Here is a 19,400-nt window from a genome sequence, read left to right on the forward strand (position 1 = left end):
TGCAAGAGAGAGAAGAGACTCATTTTAGAAATTTTAAAACCTTAATTCTGCTTTGGGTGGGGGACTGCTCAGGTCCAGGCATATTTCCAGCAAAATTGTCTCACTCGTCCAACTTCTTGGGGAAGGGTACCGGCTCCTGGGCAAATAGTGAGTATTGAAAAATTCCCATATTTTATCAGTCCTTTACCCAAACCATATGTAGGAATATGCAAAAATGTCCTGTCTAGTTGGCTTACACCCATCCCCCACACAGATTTTCATTTTATTTTCTGTTTCTGAAAGCAACTCTTATTTTACTCATGCTTAAATGTCAGTGTTCTTCAGGGATCTCTTTCTTGGACCCATTCTGCTTTTCTCTGGTTTAAGCTCAGCCATCCTCAGAGTCATCACCATCTATATGCCACATGCTTTTCTCTAACCAGACTTCTCAGCCCAAGATCTACTTCCAAATGTCTACTGGATTTCTTTGAGACTTCATAGTACCTCAAACTCAGCATGTTCTAAATTAGATTAATAATCTCTTCTTAAAGTTAAATCTTCTCTGATTATGACTGCCAAGACTCTATCCTTTCCCTCCAGCTGGGAAGAGTGGCATACTTCCTTTCTGATGCCATCAGTAGAAGTCACATACACCTCTAGTCCAGTATTTATCACGCTAGATTGAGTTTCCTGATGGCATTCATTCCCTTATCTCTCCTTGCTAACAAGTCTCCTATCTGTTTATGAAAGAGAAAACTTGTTTTTTCTGCCTGTAGGTATTGTCTTATCTGCCCATAATGTCCAGAACTGTCTCTGCTTATATTATGTGGTCAGCTGGTCTGAGGACTAAGCCTAGGGGGCCTAGGTGGAAAGAACTGCAGAAATATAGAACTCGAGTCCTCACTGTATAGCATTTGCCCTAATTTTGGACATCTCTCTACATGAAATAACATATTTTTTTATTTAGTCCATTTGAGCTGAATTACTTTACATTTTCCATAGATCCTAACAAAACCTACTGCACATAAAATGCTCAATAAAAATTTTTAGCAGAAAAAACTTGGACATTAAAGAAAGGACACTGGATTACCTTTGGATCACCACATTTTCCATAGCCTTTAAGACTGTGGATACCTAGACCTGTCTTTCTATAGCCTGCCAGGTTGGTGGTCAGAAAAGGTTTTAAGCCACTGGTAACTTCTATTCCTTTTACTTAGAGTGCAACAGAATAGGAAAATTAAACTATCAACTCAGTTTCAAATTTGATGAATTAATCAGACCACCGAAAAGGTAGAAAGTGAATTTTTGCTGGTGATGTTTCCCTGGAAGGAAGCCCAAGATAGATAACTTTCTCTCATATCGAACATAGGCTGCTTAGGTTTAATTTACAGTTACCTCACACAGATATCTGAGACACAATCATTTTTTCTTTTTTCTTTTTTTTTAAGCTTGGGAATGGGATAGCTCCCATCTTACATAGGAATAATCTCAGATTGCATTTTAGTAAGTTTCTAAAAAGAAGTTGTAATCTTTGGCCTCACAGAATTTCTAAATTACTTAGTTTATTTGGATAAGATGAATCTAATGAAAAGGAAGTTATTTAATTGGGAGACTGTCTTAGACAAGTATAGTCTGCACAGAATCACCAGCTTGTTTTGGACTCACAATAACCTGGAAATCACTACTGAACTTTTATTTATCCAATGAAAGCTCAATTCAGTTGTGAGGCTGTTTTGGCAGAGTATGGGAAACATTTATAAAGGGCTCAGTTCTCAAGTCTTAAAACTGTATCATGAATAACAGTTAAACTACCGTAGCCTCCTTGGTGTAGGAATTATCACTTTACATGCTTCATCCAGGGCTGTGTAGCAGTGACTAGAACTCCTGAGTATATGCGTCTGACATACTACCTTTCTTTTACCAGAGGTGGGAAACTTCTTTTATGCCAAGGGCCATTTGGATATTTATAACCTCATCCGCAGGCCATACAAAATTATCAACTGAACAATTAGCCTGCTGTAGATTTATTGAATGTTGAGTCCCACAGGCAGTTGCCTTGGCAGGGCCAGACCAAATGATTTTACAGGGCTCTTACGGCCAGTAGGCTGGATGTTCCCTTCCTCTGTGTTGGTCAATTAACAAAAATCCATGAGTAGGATTAAGGTAAAAGCTTGTGCCTGCTGTACAAGGAAGTGCATTTTCAGCTTGACATAGAGTTGCCTTTGCCCTGGTATCTTCATTTTAATGCCATAACTAAGAAATCCTGGTAATCTCTGCATTTCATCCAGCTGAAGACAGTGCCTGCTTCTGTGGTTGCTGCTGATCAGGCACCAAGGAGAAACAGTAAGCCACTGGTTGAAGATAAGATAAAGGCATTGATGCTTGTTCTTTGTGAACCCACCATGTTACACTATCATGAAAGAAGCATTCTCATCAGTTCATTGGATCAAAGCTTGTGCTGCTTAGGATACCAAGGGTAATAGCAGTTTACCTACCTTACTCTTCTGATACAACATGGTGCCACTGATTAACCTACAGACTGAATGTATTATGCTATACTTATTTATATTGGGAATCTTTTTTCATCTGTTCAGTCCTGACTCTTATTCTTTCTGACTTCCACTGTGATGATTCTCTAAGTTTACCAATAGCCTCTTCAATGGCAAATAAAAAGGTTAGCTCTTAGCTTTTGACCTTTTTGTTTGTTTCTCTTATTTTCCTCTCCAGCATCAGACCCTGGTGACTATCACCCTTCTTGCAACTCCCTAACATCTGTGACACTACCCTGGTACTTTTCCTATTTCCTTCAGTGATGTAACTTCTATGCCCTATCGCTCATTTACTTTCTTTCTCAGGCAGCTCTCATCGAGTCTCCTGGCTTTAACTTTCACCTCAACTTGCATGACTCCCACAGTGACACTGCAGGCACTGAAATTCAGTTTCACTTCTCTAACTGCTTGCAGGATGTTTCCACCTCCGTGAATGTCAAATGAAACTTGTGAAGTTGGAGCTCCCCTTCAAACAAATCTCCCTAAGATTTCTTTCTTTTTTCTTTTTATTGGAAAGGCAAGAGTTACAGAGAAGCAGAAAGAGAGAGAGAGAGAGAGAGAGAGAGAGAGAGAGATGTCTTCCATCAGATGGTTTACTCCACAAATGGCTGCAACAGCAAGGGCTGGGCCGATCTGAAGCTAGGAGTCTGGAGCTTCTTCTGGGTCTCCCACATGGGTGCAGGGACCCAAGGACATGGGCCATCTTCTGCTGCTTTCCCAGGCAGAGAAGGAGCTCTGGAAGTGGAACAGCCAAGACGCCAGCCAGCACCCATATGGGATGTCGGCACTGCAGGCGGGGGCTTTACCCGCTATGCCACTGCACTGGTCCCTAGTCTTCTTTATTTTTATAAATATTTTCAGTCACTCAGACATAAAACCTGATAGTTGTTTATCTCCTCTCTTTATGCTTTCTTGCCTGGAGAATTTAAAAAAATCTTTCTTTTCATTCTATTTTCTATTACCTGTGCACTGACCTATCCTAATAATCCATGTTGCAGAAACCTGCTCAAAATTCTGAGCAAAGTCCTTGGGTTTATATTTTCTCTGGTACATAATTTAAGCTCCTTAGCATGTTATTCGAAGACTCTCCATAATTTATCTTGTGTGCCTTTACCACCTCATCTTGCAATTTTAATTCCAGAGACAGTAAACCATTTCTGGGATTTCAAACATGCTCTCCCTCTACCTGGAATTCTCTTTCCTGTTTAGTTCAGCAGGAAAACTATGAGTAGGTCTCACTCTTCAAGTCTCAGTGCACACCACGTCCTCTATGAAGTCCTCCCTGATTTCTCCCCAGCATAGCCATACACTTAAAAGAGTTCCTTCTTTTGTTCCTGTTGTAACTGGCACAAAGCTCTATTATAGCACCCACTGCAAGAACACACTGTTCACATTTCAGTCTTCCAAGTGGACTCTGCTGAGGGTAGAAGTCATGCTTTTTCACATCTGTACTTCTCTGTAACAGGAGTAAATATTTACCGAATGAATGAATGAATAATATCTCACAATCCTATACTCTCATGGTTTTCAAAATACTTAAAAATAATTTTTAGACTTTCACAAAACACATTCCTGTAGGTAGAGTAGTAAACATTACGCCTAATATTAGGTGGAGGATTAACTGAAATTCAGCAAGACTGAGGGAAAGATTGCTGCTCACAAGGCTAGGAAGAAACAGAGCTTGGATGAGAACCCAAGTTCTTCTGAAACTTTGTTCTGTGGAAACCTAGTTCTAGTACCACACTTACAAATTAGCAACTTGGTTTTTGTTTCTGAGCACATGTGTGTAGAAAATCCACCAATGTAAAGAATAACATATGTACTTGTATGGTACGAACTCCAGAATTTTTAGCATAACTGAAACCAGCAACCATGAATTTTGACATTTTTTGAGTGGCACTTTGAGAGAGAGCAGCTAAGAAATAAACTAGAATGAGCCCTAGTGAATGTGACATGGTCTTAGGCATGACAAAACACAACTATGTTTTCCTTCTTTAATTAAACACGATGGTAATAAAATCAACTACAGTATCCATTCAGATGTTCAAATGTGGTCATAAAGACCATGGCAAGCTCAGTGGTGAGGACAGAAGAAATATTTCCAAAGTTTACATGAGATCACTTTGATTCAGTTACCCTGCAAATTTCCCTGAATTTACAGAACCACCTCTTCATCTCTTAACGTCAAATAGACCTATGTTCAAATCCAAGTTCTACCACTTACAAGCTTTATAATCTAGGCAAGCTATTTACCCTATAGGACAGGGATTGTAAGAACTATCTTTCAGGACTGTGGTAAAAATTAAGGGAGACAGGGGCCGGCACTGTGATGCAGCGGGTTAACGCCCTGGCCTGAAGTGCCCGCATCCCATATGGGGGCCGATTCTAGTCCCGGCTGCTCCTCTTCCAGTCCAGCTCTGTGCTATGGCCTGGGAAAGCAGTAGAAGATGGCCCAAGTGCTTGGTCCCCTGCACCCATGTGGGAGACCTGGAAGAAGCTCCTGGCTTCGGATCAGCACAGCTCTGGCCGTAGTGGCCAGTTGGGGAGTGAACCAGCCGATGGAAGACCTCTCTCTGTCTCTACCTTTCTCTGTAACTCTGTCTTTCAAATAAATAAAATAAATCTTAAAAAAATTAAAGGAGATATATTAAATGAATTATGGATTGTTTTTCTGTTCTCTGTAGTAACTACCATAGTGCTATGCTAAAGGAATGACCACTAGCCATAAATGACTAAATATAAGGAGGAAGACTGTGCTCAAACAGAAAACATAGATCAAAATTTTCAGGAGGAAAGTATGAAGGAATTTAAAAAACTCATGGAAAATGGGATTAAAAGATGCAAATAAAAATTAAACAGTAGCAATTCTGAGGTAGTGTTCAGCACAGCAATTAAGATACTGCTTGGGATCCCTGCACCCTCTCTTTGGGATGCTTGGGTTGGTGTGCCACCTCAGCTTCCATGAAACTTCCTGCTAATGTAAACCTTGGGAAGTGGGAAATGATGGCTCAGGCACTTGGGCCCTTGCCATCTACATGGGAGACGTGGATTGAGTTTCTGTCTCCTCGTTCAGCCTCTCAGTGCTGGCTGTTGTGAGCATTTGGAGAGTGAACCAGTTGACAAAAGATCTCTATTTGCTTTTCAAATATAAATAAATAAATTTTATTTTCAATATAAAGGACACCAAGGTCAAGATATTTTTGTAAGCAATGATACCAGCCATTTAGTTCATCCCTAAAGAACTCTCTTGATAATTTAACATGTCAATACAGTCTTCTGTATATTAACTGAAAAAAAAAAATGGGTGCCCTCTAAAGAGTTTTTAAGATTAGAAACAAAAAGAAGAGAGGAGGAGTCAAATCAGGACTCTAAGGTAGAGGTCAGGTGATTTCCCACTGAACTCTTGCCAAAATGCCCTTGATGATGGGAAGAATGAGCCAGGGCACTGTGGTGGCGGAGACGGACTCTCTGGAGCTTTCCCAGGTGCTTTTCTTCTAAAGCTTTTACCAACTCTCTCAAAACACTCTTCTAAAAAGCAGATGTTATTGTTCTTTGACACTGCAGAAAGTCATCAAACAAGGAACAAACAAACAAGGAATCAAGTCAGTTAGCAGGAAGCTGGAATTGGAACTGGAGCCCTGAGCATCCCAAAAAACTGTTGCCATGACCTTTGCTCTAAACTGGTCTGCCTGGGGCTTGACTGAATCACTTCTTGTTGGCCATTTCTTTGTGCTTTGTCTTCAGGATGATACTGAGAATGCCATATTTCATTTCCTGTTAAAATTCTTCAAAGAAATTCTTCAGTATGTAGATCCTACTTATTGAAAATTTCCACTGAAAGCTCTACTCTTGTCTGCAGCTGATCTGGGGGCAACAGTTTTATTGCTGGACTGACTTAAGGATTTACTTACTTATCTTGAAAGAGTTACAGACAGAGAGGAAGAGACAGAAAGAGAGATCCTCCGGCTGCTGGTTCACTTACCAGATAGGTGCAATGGCCAACACAGGGCCAGGCCAAAGCCAGGGGCCAGGCGCTTCATCTGGGTCTCCCATGTGGGTGCAGGGGGCCAAGAACTTGGGCCAACTTCTGCTGCTTTCCCAGGCCCATTAATAGGGAGCTGGATTGGAAGTGAAGTGGCCAGGACACGAACTGGCACCCTTATGGGATGCTGGTATTGCAGACGGTGTCTTAATGTGTTGCACCACAACATAGTCAACACAGTCTCCTCGTTTTTCTCCTCCCTCCCTCCCTTCCTTCTTTTCCTTCCTTCCTCTTTCTTTCTTTTTCCTCTTTCTTTCTTTCCTTCCTTCCCTCCCTCTTTCTTTCTCTCTCTCTTTTAAAGTTTTATTCAGTTATCTGAGAGGAAGTTACAGAGAGAAAGATCTTCCATCTGCTGGTTCACTCCCCAAATGGCTGCAACAGCTGGAACTGGGCTGATCTGAAGACAGGAGCCAGGAACCCCATCCAGGTCTCCCACATGGGTGCAGGGACTAAAGCACTTGGACCATCTTCCACTGCTTTCCCAGCCCATTAGCAGGGAGCTGGATCAGAAGAGGAGCAGCCTGGACACAAATTGGCACCTATATGGGATGCTGGTGTCACAGGTGGAAGCCTAACCTACTACGCCACAGTGTCACCCCCTCCCCTTTTTCTTTAAAATTGTTTTCACTACTATAAAGAGAACATATTACAAATAGTTAATAGATGTAAGTCCAAGACTATAGTGATACTTTCTTCCTTTCCTCCCTCCTCCCTTTTTTAAACTTTTATGTTAACATATTTTTAATTTACAATCATAGGCTTAGTGCACCACTGAATAGAGATTAAAAAATTAAAAGTAGAAAGACCACTGTTCAACAGGCATATAGACAACAGCAACAGACAACAATCAAGTCCCAAGATGTCAATTTCCTTCATACATGTTAAGTTTCAAAAATTTTTTTATATTCTACACATTAGCTACCACAAATCAGAGAAAATGTGATATCTGTCTTTTGGGGTCTGGTTTATTTCACTAAGTGTAATAGTCTCCAACTGCATCCATTTTGTTGCAAATGACAGGGGCCTACGCCGTGGTTTAGTAAGTTAAGCCTCTGCCTGTGGCAATGGCATCCCATATGGGCACTGGTTTGTGTCCTGGCTGCTCCTCTTCTGATCCAGCTCTCTGTTAATGGCCTGGGAAAGAAGATGACACAAGTGCTTGGGCCCCTGCACCCACGTGGGAGACCTGGAGGAAGCTCCTGGCTTCGGATCGGCCCACCCTGCGGCCATTTGGGGAGTGAACCAGAGGATGGAAGACCTCTTTCTCTCTCTCTGGCTCCCTTCGTTAACTCTGCCTCTCCAATTAAAAAAAAAAAATCTTTTTTAAAAAGACAGGATTTCATTCCTTTTTTGGCTGAGCAGTGTTCTATCATGTATATATACCACATTTTCTTTATCTAGTCGTCTGCTGATGGACATCTGGGTTGATTCTGTATCTTAGCTGTTGTGAATTGAGCAGCTAAAAACATGGGGTTAAATAACACTTTCATAAGCTGGCTTCATTTCCTTTGGGCATATTCCCAGGACTGCAGAAAGTGGCTTTATATTGTCCTTCTGACAGCTGGGTTTCTAGACCTCTTCATCTGTTACCTTTACCTTCTATCTTCAATCTCTTACTCATGTTATTTGCCCATTCCCTAATGTCTACAAACATGGTCAAGTCTTTCCCTTACTTCAGTGATAAAATTATGGGAAGCATATGTGATTATAGTCTATCAGTGGTCTTCACTTTTTCATTTCACATTTAGTTTTTGACTTACACAAATTCTGGCTTCTGTCGCCTACCATTCTACTCAAAGGATTCTGGCAAAAGCCACAGTCGACCTCTTAATGTTTTCTTTTCACAGAACAAGATATTGGTGAGCCTTTTTTCTTTGAAACTACCTTCTCCTTTGATTTCCATGGCCTCACTTTCTCTTGTTTCTCATTCTAACCATAATTGTCATTTAAAATTAATTGGCATGTCATCTTACTCTGGCACTTGAATATAATTATTTTTTCTATGCTTCTAAATGTTCTGCTTATATTCTTGGGTGATCTTGTTTAATGCTACGGCTTCTTCTATCAGTTATTTGCTAATGACTCACAAATCTATAGCCTCATACTCTGATATTTCTCTCAAATTCTTAAATATATTCTATGTATCTTTTCTTGCAGGCAATTCATTATGAAAATGTCCAAAATAGGACTCATTTTCTCCTCATAAAATGATTATCCCTCCTGCTTTTTCTCAGGCTAGAACCTCTTCACCATTCATAAAGTTCTATGTTGGATAGTAACATCACTATTTTCCATCATTCAAGATAAACTAGGAAAACATCTTTGATACCTCCTACCTTAATTTCCATACACAAAATAAGATCAACTACTTTTGAGTATCTCCAAAATGTTACTCCCTGATATATCCTCTTCTCTATTCTCATGTTATGGGTTTTAGCATTTTCCACCCATACTATTGCTATAAACTTCATAGACCGTATTCCAACTACAGTCTTTTTTCTTCAAGTCTTCTATCCACTACTTTTCAGAGCTATCTTTCACACCATCAGAATTACCTGAACACTGTTTACACTTCCTCAAAAAATATAGAGGCTCCCTGTTATCTACAGAATAAACTGTAAAGTCTTAAACATGACATCGGAGCCTTTCCCCTTAGTGACACCTCCCATTATTCTCTTTCTGACATACTTTTTCTGCACCCTTCAAGGCTGATCCCAGATATCACTTCTTCTGTAAAGTATTTCCTTTTTGTCTGGTTTCCTATGGTACTTTGCATTAGAGCACTATTGTTGGTTGCTATGAATCTGACTTTCCTTTAGAGGGTAATGGTTTTAGTGTTGGGGGTATCTTATTAACCTAATTTCCTCAAGTGGTTAGCACAGTCCTTCCCATAGAAGAACAGTTCAAGAAATGTTTCACTAATGAATAAAGCTAAGCAGATGGGCACAAGGAAGAGAGCATGAAGACTTCCAGATTCATTTTTCAATTTGCTACCCAAGCTGGCCTTGAATTTGCAGGTATTTCTGTTGCCAATCTATGACTGTGATTCAAATAACAAGAACAGAATGGCAATCCCAGTCTTTTCACCTCCACCTTAAAAATTCTGTCTAAAGTGAAGTTTGTGGCTTACAGTGTGTTTATTGCAATCCATTCTTAGTAAATGATACCTGCACATCTTTGCAAAAATTCTTTCTTCCATCTTTAGCCTATCGGTCAGTAACTATTTTGGCATTTTCTTTTCACAATTTTCTCTTGGAAACTAAGTTCAAAATATGTTTCTGGTCACCTTTGGCTACTGTTTCATGTTCAAAGTGGAAATATAAAAGCCTAATGAAAGTAAATTAAAAGTAGTAGAATACTATAAGTGTGCCAGGATTCCTACCTTTGTAGAAATGGGTGGAGTAGTCTTATTTCTTTGTAAACACAGAATGGGGATGAAACTCTGCCACTTTTCCTATTTTGTTTCATGTAATTCTTACAGCTTTTCTGTTCTACAATGCATCATTAGCCCTAGGAAAATAGACATCTCTTCTCTGTCCTGACAATGAAGTCTTTAGGCAGTAGGCCTGGTTTCATGAGGCAGAAGAGCTAAGACTCCATTGAACTGTTGTAGTCTGAAACACCAACAGTAGGCATGAGATTTATCACTTCTCTTTTTCTCTTCCATGTGTCTCAGCTCTTTGTTCATACCTCTAGCACAGTACTCTGGATTGAATTATGGCCATATAAAAATACCTCTGTTAAAACCACTAACCTGCAAACTCTGGTAGACAGATCCATCTTACATTTGTCTCCCCTGTAGTGCTTAACACAGAGCCTTGAATATATTACTTAATAAAGTTCATCAAATGCTTGATGCCATGCATTTCTGTACTTACTGCTGAGGCATGGTAGGAGAAAAGAGAATGAATAATAGATACTACATATTGAATTATAAGATTTTCTCAAATATTTTAAGTTGTAAGCTTAAAAGCAGTATCACTTATCACTCTTTTGTTCATTCATCCTTAAAAATTGACTATGATCTACTAGGAATCACTAGGAAGACAAAGGTGAAGAAGGTAAGGCAGGTTCTTGTCCTCATTGAACTCTGGAGGAAAAGTGGACAATAAATAAATAAATAATAAATTGTGACAACTGTTAGAAAGTAAATAGGTCGCTATGATCAAAGTAAAAATGAGGAGGTGCTTACTTAGACGAGGTGACAAGGAAAAGTCTCCCTAGGGAGGTAGTGTTTAAACTGTGATCTTAAGAAAGAAACAGTGCTCTTGCTACATGGTGAGCCAGGCACTGAGTTCCAGATGGCAGGCATTGTTAAACACTAAGGCCCAGAGGTGGGAAAGACCAAGTTCTAGGAACTGGCAAAAAATTATGAATAAAAGGGAGAACAAATGACCTCAATTTAGAGAAGTATGTAAAACTATCTCTGTAAATATATGTTTTGAAGAATCTGTTTTTGATTTTATTCTATTCACAAGAAAAAAAGACATTTAAGTATTTACAGGAGGAGGTTACAAGGCAGAGTTTGTTTTTAAAATATCATTCTGGCTGCCAGTGGAGAATGGATTAGAGGAGGGCAACAGGAGAGACCCATCGGGGGCTAAAGTAACCCACATGACAGCCCAAAGTGTAGTCAGCAGAGATGGAAATAATAGACAGATACTTATAAGTAAAATTTGGGTGGAGAACCAAGTGGATTTGCTGATGGCTGTGGTAAATCTACATCTCACAGCCATGGGTTCTTATGGTTAAGAGGATAGAAAGGTGTTAGTGTTGATTTTAACTACATGGGGAGCTCTGTTTTTAAAAGTCTCTAGAGACGGCTAAGTGAACTCTATTCACAAACAGATGTGCTGACAGGTCCCCAGTAAGCTGACAATAACTCCTTCTGACTGCTCTGCCTTTAGTCTTGGTTTGACAACCTAGGAACACCTGTGGGATTCTTACCTTTGATTCAGTCAGTGTTGCTTCAGAAACTCACCAACTGGAGAACAAATTAGGCACAGCTTTCTATGGTCCTTTCCATACCCAAACTTTCCCTAATCATTTGCCTTACTTCTCCATTTTGAGCATTTTAGATGAACTTACTTGAACTATATTTGTTATACTTAATATGCCTACTTTAAAAAAGGCTATTATGTATATTTAGGCATATAAAGTATTGCCTTTTGTGGCAAAATCAAACACCACAGAAGAATGCAAGTCTCTTTTGTGTCTTTATTAATTGGCTCTCCTGCTTAAATGTTTCCTGAATGAATAAATGCTAAGCATTAATGCTTGCCAAGTCATAAAATGACACTCTCTCCATCTTATAAGCAGAACTATTTCTCTGTATATGTACTGACAGCAAATTTCTCATGAGTTTTTATGACAGTAACAAGTAGCTTTTAGTTTAAGCTGGGCGTGGAGAAGAATTTTTTTTTTCTCCAAAGATTATTTATTTATTTGAAAGAGAGAGCAACATAGAGAGAGGGAGACACACACACATGCACACAGTGAGAAAGAGAGAAAGAGAGAGAGAGAGAGAGAGAGAGAGAGAGAGCGATCTCCCATTTACTGGTTCATTCCCCAAATAGCTACAACAGTCAGGCCTGGGCCAGATTGAAGCCTGCAGCCAGTAACTCCATGCTGTTCTCCACATGGCTGGCAGGGGCCCAAGCACTTGGGTCATCATCTGCTGCCTTTCCAGGCACATTAGCAGGAAGCTGGATAGGAAGCAGAGAAGCTGGACCTTGAATCAGCACTCTGATATGAGATGCCACAGTATTATGCAGAGTAATAAGCAGTAGCTTAACCTGCTGCATCACACGCTGCCCCTGGGAAGAATGCTGCTTTATAGCTTCCTCCAAGTTTCAGTTTGGATTAGCAAAGGAAAAAGAAAAGTGTTGTTTCAGCACATCTTCTGCTTATTTGGCTGTTTTAAAGATGGGGATAGTTTGCCCATTTCACTAATAGGTGTAGATTCCATGATTTCTGCTGGGAGAAAACAAATTTGTAATGTTGAAAAACATTCATCCATTGGCAAACTGGACATATTCCAAAATACACTTCAGATTTCATGTAATTTCTCCCTTGTATAACATCACAAAACCATGACTTTGGGTCACTAGGCAGAAACTATGGATGTGAGTCTTAAACTTCTTGATGTGAACAGAAGGTCAGAAGCCAGATTAAAAAATATGGAACAGGGCCGGCGCCGCGGCTCACTAGGCTAATCCTCCGCCTAGCAGCGCCGGCACACCGGGTTCTAGTCCTGGTTGGGGCGCCGGAGTCTGTCCCGGTTGCCCCTCTTCCAGGCCAGCTCTCTGCTGTGGCCAGGGAGTGTAGTGGAGGATGGCCCAGGTGCTTGGGCCCTGCACTCCATGGGAGACCAGGAAAAGCACCTGGCTCCTGGCTCCTGCCATCGGATCAGCACGGTGCGCCGGCCACAGCACGCCGGCCGCGGCGGCCATTGGAGGGTGAACCAACGGCAAAGAAAGACCTTTCTCTCTGTCTCTCTCTCTCACTGTCCACTCTGCCTGTCAAAAAATTAAAAAAAAATATGGAACAAATATTCATTGGAAAATTAAATATCCAATATTTCAGATAAATGACATCTCTTCCTGGAAATCATACATCTAAACCTTGACATTAGAAGACTGATTTCCACTTAGTTGTAGACAAAAAAGTATTAGAAGTGAAAGAAATACAGACCCTGAAAAGTGATTAAAAAGCTAGGTTTCCAGTGAGTTAACGTCAACTAATAATAGTTGTTTCAGTAAAAGATACTGGTATACCTTTCTTTTGCTTTAATGCTGCCATTCTTCCTAAGGGCTGATTAAGTCCCAGGAGCCATCCTTTTTTCTTCCCATGCCTCATCATTTCCCTGAATTTTCTCCTAATGCTTTTAGAAAGCAGAACCAATCCCCCAACTTAAAGAGTTTATTACAGGAAGCTACAATAGCTATCAGGAGCAGTGACCTGAGTTTGTTTTACAGCGAGGGTAGGGTTAAATGTCATACTACTGGAGGCTAATGCTTGGATAAAATAAATAAATAAATAAATAAATAAAATCAAACAAACCAAGTAAAATCACCACAGCGTGTAATTCATCATTTTGTGATAATTTCAGATCCATTCTACAAAAAGCAAAGTTATACAGGCCACTGGAATAGTTAATTTCCATTTAGGGAAGGAGGTCCTCCTTTTCCCTTAGACTGTCTCTCTCTCTCTCTCTTTTTTTTTTTTTTTTTTTGGACAGGCAGAGTGGACAGTGAGAGAGAGAGAGACAGAGAGAAAGGTCTTCCTTTTCCATTGGTTCACCCCCCCAATGGCCGTTGCAGCCGGCGCACCCTAACCCTAACCCTAACCCTAACCCTAATGCCTTAAAATTAATTGTCAGAGTAAGTTCCTCAGAAAGGCTTTTCAAAGCTTAATCAAGGTAAAGCAAAAAAGAGCATAAAATTAACCTTTTTTTAAAAAAAATCTAAGATGAAAGAATTTTGAGAACATGAAAAAATAATTTATGAGAGAATAAAGGCTCTAAATTAGATAACCCTATTGAATCATTGTCAAGGACGTGTGCTATTTGAACTATGACCAAAATCCTGTGTCAATCCCCTTCTACTAGAAGATGGAGAACGACTGAAGTTCCATTTCACCTTCCAGATCTGACTCCATTCCCAGCTTTATGACAACCATCATGCCATGTTATAGAACACCAGATGAACAAACCAACGTCAGCTTAGAGGCCACGGGCCCGAGCAAGATGCTAGAATTCAGTCTTAGGAAGAATCAGACATTTGAAGATTCTCTAGTTTCTAAGAAATACCACTAATCGCATGGATACAACACAAACATGGTTAGTCCATAAAGACCAACTCTTCTAGGGGCATTTATGAATTAGTGTGTACCCTCAGCTATCATCATCAATCACTTCTCTTGAATCAGAAAGGAACCTCCTAAAAGGAAGCATCCCTCCAGACTTGCCACATAACCCATCCAACATCATGTGGTAGAAAAGATATCTGTATTATTTGTTGCTTTGTTAACTCACACTCCCAATGTACATTGTCTCTTCTTGTACCAGATCCAAAGCCAGGAGCCAGGTGCCCCTCCTGGTCTCCCATGCGGGTGCAGGGCCCAAGCACTTGGGCCATCCTCCACTGCACTCCCGGGCCACAGCAGAGAGCTGGACAGGAAGAAGAGCAACCAGGACAGAATCCGGCACCCTGACTGGGACTAGAACCCGGTGTGCCGGCGCCGGAGGCGTAGGATTAGCCTAGTGAGCCGCAGTACCAGCCAAACTGTCTCTTTTTTGATATCCTAGTATGTGACAGAGATTTTGGAATACTTGGTCTCTAATATGTAATTCACTAACATATGGCCACATAAATTAGGAAAAATCTCAACAAAACATTTATCATACACAATTGATTCTGGTCTTAAATAATCAAGTAGGTACTCAACTATTCTCATAGTGATAGGTAGGCCCTCCACGGCCTTCTCCATCAGCCCTAAATTTCCACTATCAAAGTCACCAATAGGTTGGATAACAAAGGCTGGAACTGATTTCTCTCGAATGCTTTATGTACAATGTACAAGTTGCCTCAAACGAATCTGCTCTGTCCCTACCAGCATAGGCAGGGATTAGTTCACTAGATTAGTGAGTGGATCTGATAGCTCACAGTGCTCAGGGGAATACAGCACAGGGCAGATTAAGTTCAGGGTATGATAGAGTACGACAGTGGTAAACAGTAGGGAACTGAAAGCAGAATACAGTGGTGAGGTCGAAGGCTTGTGAGTGCTTCACAGGGCATACTTATACCTGGAATATAAACACAAAATCTTTTGATGTCAAAGACTCTTAATAGGCCGGCGCCGCGGCTCACTAGGCTAATCCTCCGCCTAGCGGCGCCGGCACACCGGGTTCTAGTCCCGGTTGGGGTGCCGGATTCTGTCCCGGTTGCCCCTCTTCCAGGCCAGCTCTCTGCTGTGGCCAGGGAGTGTAGTGGAGGATGGCCCAGGTGCTTGGGCCCTGCACCCCATGGGAGACCAGGAAAAGCACCTGGCTCCTGGCTCCTGCCATCGGATCAGCGCGGTGCGCCGGCCGCAGCGCGCCAGCCGCGGCGGCCATTGGAGGGTGAACCAACGGCAAAGGAAGACCTTTCTCTCTGTCTCTCTCTCTCACTGTCCACTCTGCCTGTCAAAAAAAAAAAAAAAAAAAAAAGACTCTTAATAAAAAAAATCAATAGGGGAGTGTTTGGCACAGTGGGTAAGCCACTGTTGGGGGATGCCCACACCCTAAATCTGAGTGTCTGTTTTGTGTCTGAGTTCCTTCACTTCTGATCCAGCTTCTGGCTAATGTGCATCCTGGGAGGCAACAGACAATGGCTTAAGTATTCGGGTTTGACACCCATCTGGGAAACCTGGATTGAGTTCCTGGCTGCTAGATTTGGCTTGGCCTGGCCTAGTCCTGGGTGTTGTAGGCATTTGGGGAGTGAACCAGTTGATGGAAAATCTGTCTCTGTCTCTCTTTCAAGTAAAATGAAATAAATGAAAATAAAAGTAATTTTTTTAAAAAAAGGGTTCAGTATGGCAGTTCAGATGCTGGTTAAAGATGCCCATGTTCATTGTTAACTCAACAACAGGAGTCACTGTGCACTTGCTCCCCATGTAGGACCTCTGTCCTTAATGTGGTATACTATGAGAATTAACAGTAAAACTAATCTTCAAACAGTACTTTATACTTTCTGTGTCTGTTTGGGTGCAAACTGTTGAAATCTTTACTCAGTATAGAGTTGATCTTCTGTATATAAAGATAATTAAAAATGAATCTTAATGAAGAATGGGGTGGGAGAGGGAGTAGGAGATGGGATGGTTTGCAGGTGGGAGGGTGGTTATGGGGGGAAAAACCGCTATACTCCAAAAGTTGTACTTTTGAAATTTATATTTATTAAATAAAAAAAAAGATGCCCATGTTCGGGGCTGTCACTGTGGCGTACCAGGTAAAGCCATCACCTGCAGTGCCAACATCCCATATGGGTGCCAGTTGAAGTCCCAGCTGCTCCACTTCTGCTCCAGCTCTCTGAGATGGCCTGGGAAAGCAGTAGAAGATGGAAGATGGCCCAAGTCCTTGGGTCCCTGCACCCGCATGGGAAACCCAGAAGGAGGTCCTGGATCCTGGCTTAGGAACAGCACAGCTCCAGCCATGGCAGCCAACTGAGGAGTGAACCAGCAGATGGAAGACCTCTCCCTCTCTCTCTGCTTCTGCCTCTCTGTAACTCTGCCTTTCAAATAAATAAATCTTTTTTTTTTTTAAATGCCCATGTTCCATATTGGAATACTGGGATTTAATACCCAGTTCTGGTTCCTGATTCCAGTTTTCCTGCTAATGTGGACCCTGGGAGGCAGCAGGTGATGGCTCAAGTAATTGGGTTCCTGCCACCCACATGGGAGACCTGGATTAAATTCCCAATTCCTGGTTTTGGTCTAGCCCAGTCTGAGCTGTTGGGGACATTCGGGAAGCAAAGAAGCAGATGTTAGCTATCTCCTTCTGTCTCAAATAAATAAGAAAGATTTTTTTTTTTTTTAGTTATACTTTGCTTTCAAGTTGGCAAACCCACATACCCCATCCTGTTACCAATTCAAGAAAAGACTAAAACTCATTTCTTTCTGTGACAATTATATGTCTATGCAACATTAAGTCATTCTTTCTAGCATCTCAGTTCCATGTCCACATTCTAAGACAAAATGTAGTCTGATATTAAAGTCAACAAAACTATAGCACTATAGCTATAGCACTGAGCTCTGGCTTTGCTGACTTTAGTTTGGGTAAAAGCTACCTCTTGGGCAAACTGTTTCTGACAAAGAACAACTACTTTCTAGCACCAGCAGAATATACACGTCTGTATCCAATTCCCTATAAGGTCATAAGTTCACACTAAACAACTGAGTGTTGGAAGCCCAGGAAAATAAACTAAAAGTTGTTTCTGAAAGCTCCCCTGACACATAGATGTCAGGCACTGACTTAGCTGTTGTGATTTTTAAAATTTACTATTTTTTAAGATTTATTTATTTATTTGAAAGACAGAGTTACAGAGAGAGAAAGAGACAGAGAAGGAGAGAGGTCCTCCATCTTCTGGTTCAATTCCCATATGGCTACAATGGCTGAAGCTGAGCCAATCCGAAGCCAGGAGCTAGGAGCTTCTTCTGTGACTCCCACGTAGGGGCAGAGGCCCAAGGACTTGAGCCATCCTCTGCTGCTTTCCCAGGTGCATTAGCAGGGAGCTGGATCAGAAGTGCAGCAGCTAGGACTTGAACCAGAGCCCACATGGGATGCTGGCACTGCAGGTTGGAGCTTTAGCCCTCTGTGCCACAGTGCTGGCCCCATTAGCTGTTATGATATTTAGAGGCATTGAGTTATTTCCTTTGATGTACTGAAAATTTTTTTTTGACAAGCAGAGTGGACAGTGAGAGAGACAGAGAGAAAGGAGTTCCTTTCCCGTTGGTTCACCCTGCAATGGTCGCTGCGGCCAGCGCACTGCGCCGATCCGAAGCCAGGAGCCAGGTGCTTCCCCTGGTCTCTCATGAGGGTGCAGGGACCAAGGACTTGGGCCATCCTCCACTGCACTCCCAGGCCACAGCAGAGAGCTGGACAGGAAAGGGAGCAACCAGGACAGAATCCGGCGCCCCGACCGGGACTAGAACCTGGAGTGCCGGTGCTGCAGGCATAGGATTAGCCTAGTGAGCCGTGGCGCTGGCCTGATGTACTGAAATTTAACAGATGCTCTGGAGAGAAAGTGGAGTAAGGGGGAAACAGGAGCAAGGGTTTCACAGAGTAGTTAAGATGCCCACATCCCTGATCCAAGCGCCTGGGGTTTGAGTCCTGGCTCCTGTGTAATTCCTGCTTCCTGCTAATGTACATCCTGAGAGGCAGCAGTTGGTGGCTCATGTAGTTGGGTCCCTGCCACCCACACGGGAGACCTGAATTAAGTACCCAGCTCTTGGCTTTGGTCTGGCCCAGCTTAATTGTTGCAGGCATTTGAGGAGTGAATGTGATGAGAGTGGATAAGAGTTCTCTCTGCCTTTCAAATAAATAAGTAAATAAAATAATTATTTTTAAAAACTCGGAAATAATAAAAAGGGGGAAACAATATACAGGAAGTGGAAGTTGAGGGTCATAAAAAAACCCAAGAACTCTGCTTAGAGAGTCTTACTAATCAGACCTGCTTCAAATGGAAAGCAACTGCAGCCGGTTTCTTTGAAAGGACAACTTGGGCTTTGCCAGCAGCATTAACTTTTTAGTGCATTTCCACCTCACTGACCCAGGGAGCCTCAGGCTCTTGAGATTAGTAACAAGGCTGGTGTTAGCCAATGCTGGGGAGTAGGCTGAATTCCTAATGACATAAAATCCAAGGAAGCTTCTTTGATAACTTCTGGTCCTGTCTATAATTTTATTCTACCATTAAATGAAATATGATGACACCCTCCCTCCCAGCAGCTGTTATTCAATCACCAGACAGCAGGCTCTACAGCATTTGAAGGGGGAAAGAGTTTGCTCTTATCGCAGTCTATTGGCCATTGCTGCTATGCTTCTAATTAATAAACAATGTCGACAAGGCACGCCTGTATACCCACATGAAATCACACTTTATTTTTTGGGGTCCCCTAATGATTTCATCTGTTGTAAGGTCACTGGTAATTCAGTGGTGGTCTGGCGGCACTGGACCTCAGCTTTCAGTCCCGTAAGATGTCCCAAGATGGGACAGCAGATCAGCTGGCAGTGGTATCAAAGTGTTTATTAGGCAATTCCAAAACTGCCTCTTTCTTAAACAGGTGGCTGCCTACCC

General features: G+C 41.7%; 1 protein-coding gene across 23 annotated transcripts in view; it reads right to left on the bottom strand.

Moving 5' to 3' along the window:
- Window positions 1-19,400, bottom strand: part of TANC2 (tetratricopeptide repeat, ankyrin repeat and coiled-coil containing 2) — a 439,275-nt gene that overhangs the window by 48,171 nt on the left and 371,704 nt on the right. The gene's annotated exons all lie outside the window — the stretch shown is intronic.

This window comes from Oryctolagus cuniculus, chromosome 17 (genome assembly GCF_051225735.1).
Source record: "Oryctolagus cuniculus isolate XC-2025 breed Fujian yellow rabbit chromosome 17, ASM5122573v1, whole genome shotgun sequence".
NCBI classification, from domain to species: Eukaryota; Metazoa; Chordata; class Mammalia; order Lagomorpha; family Leporidae; genus Oryctolagus; species Oryctolagus cuniculus.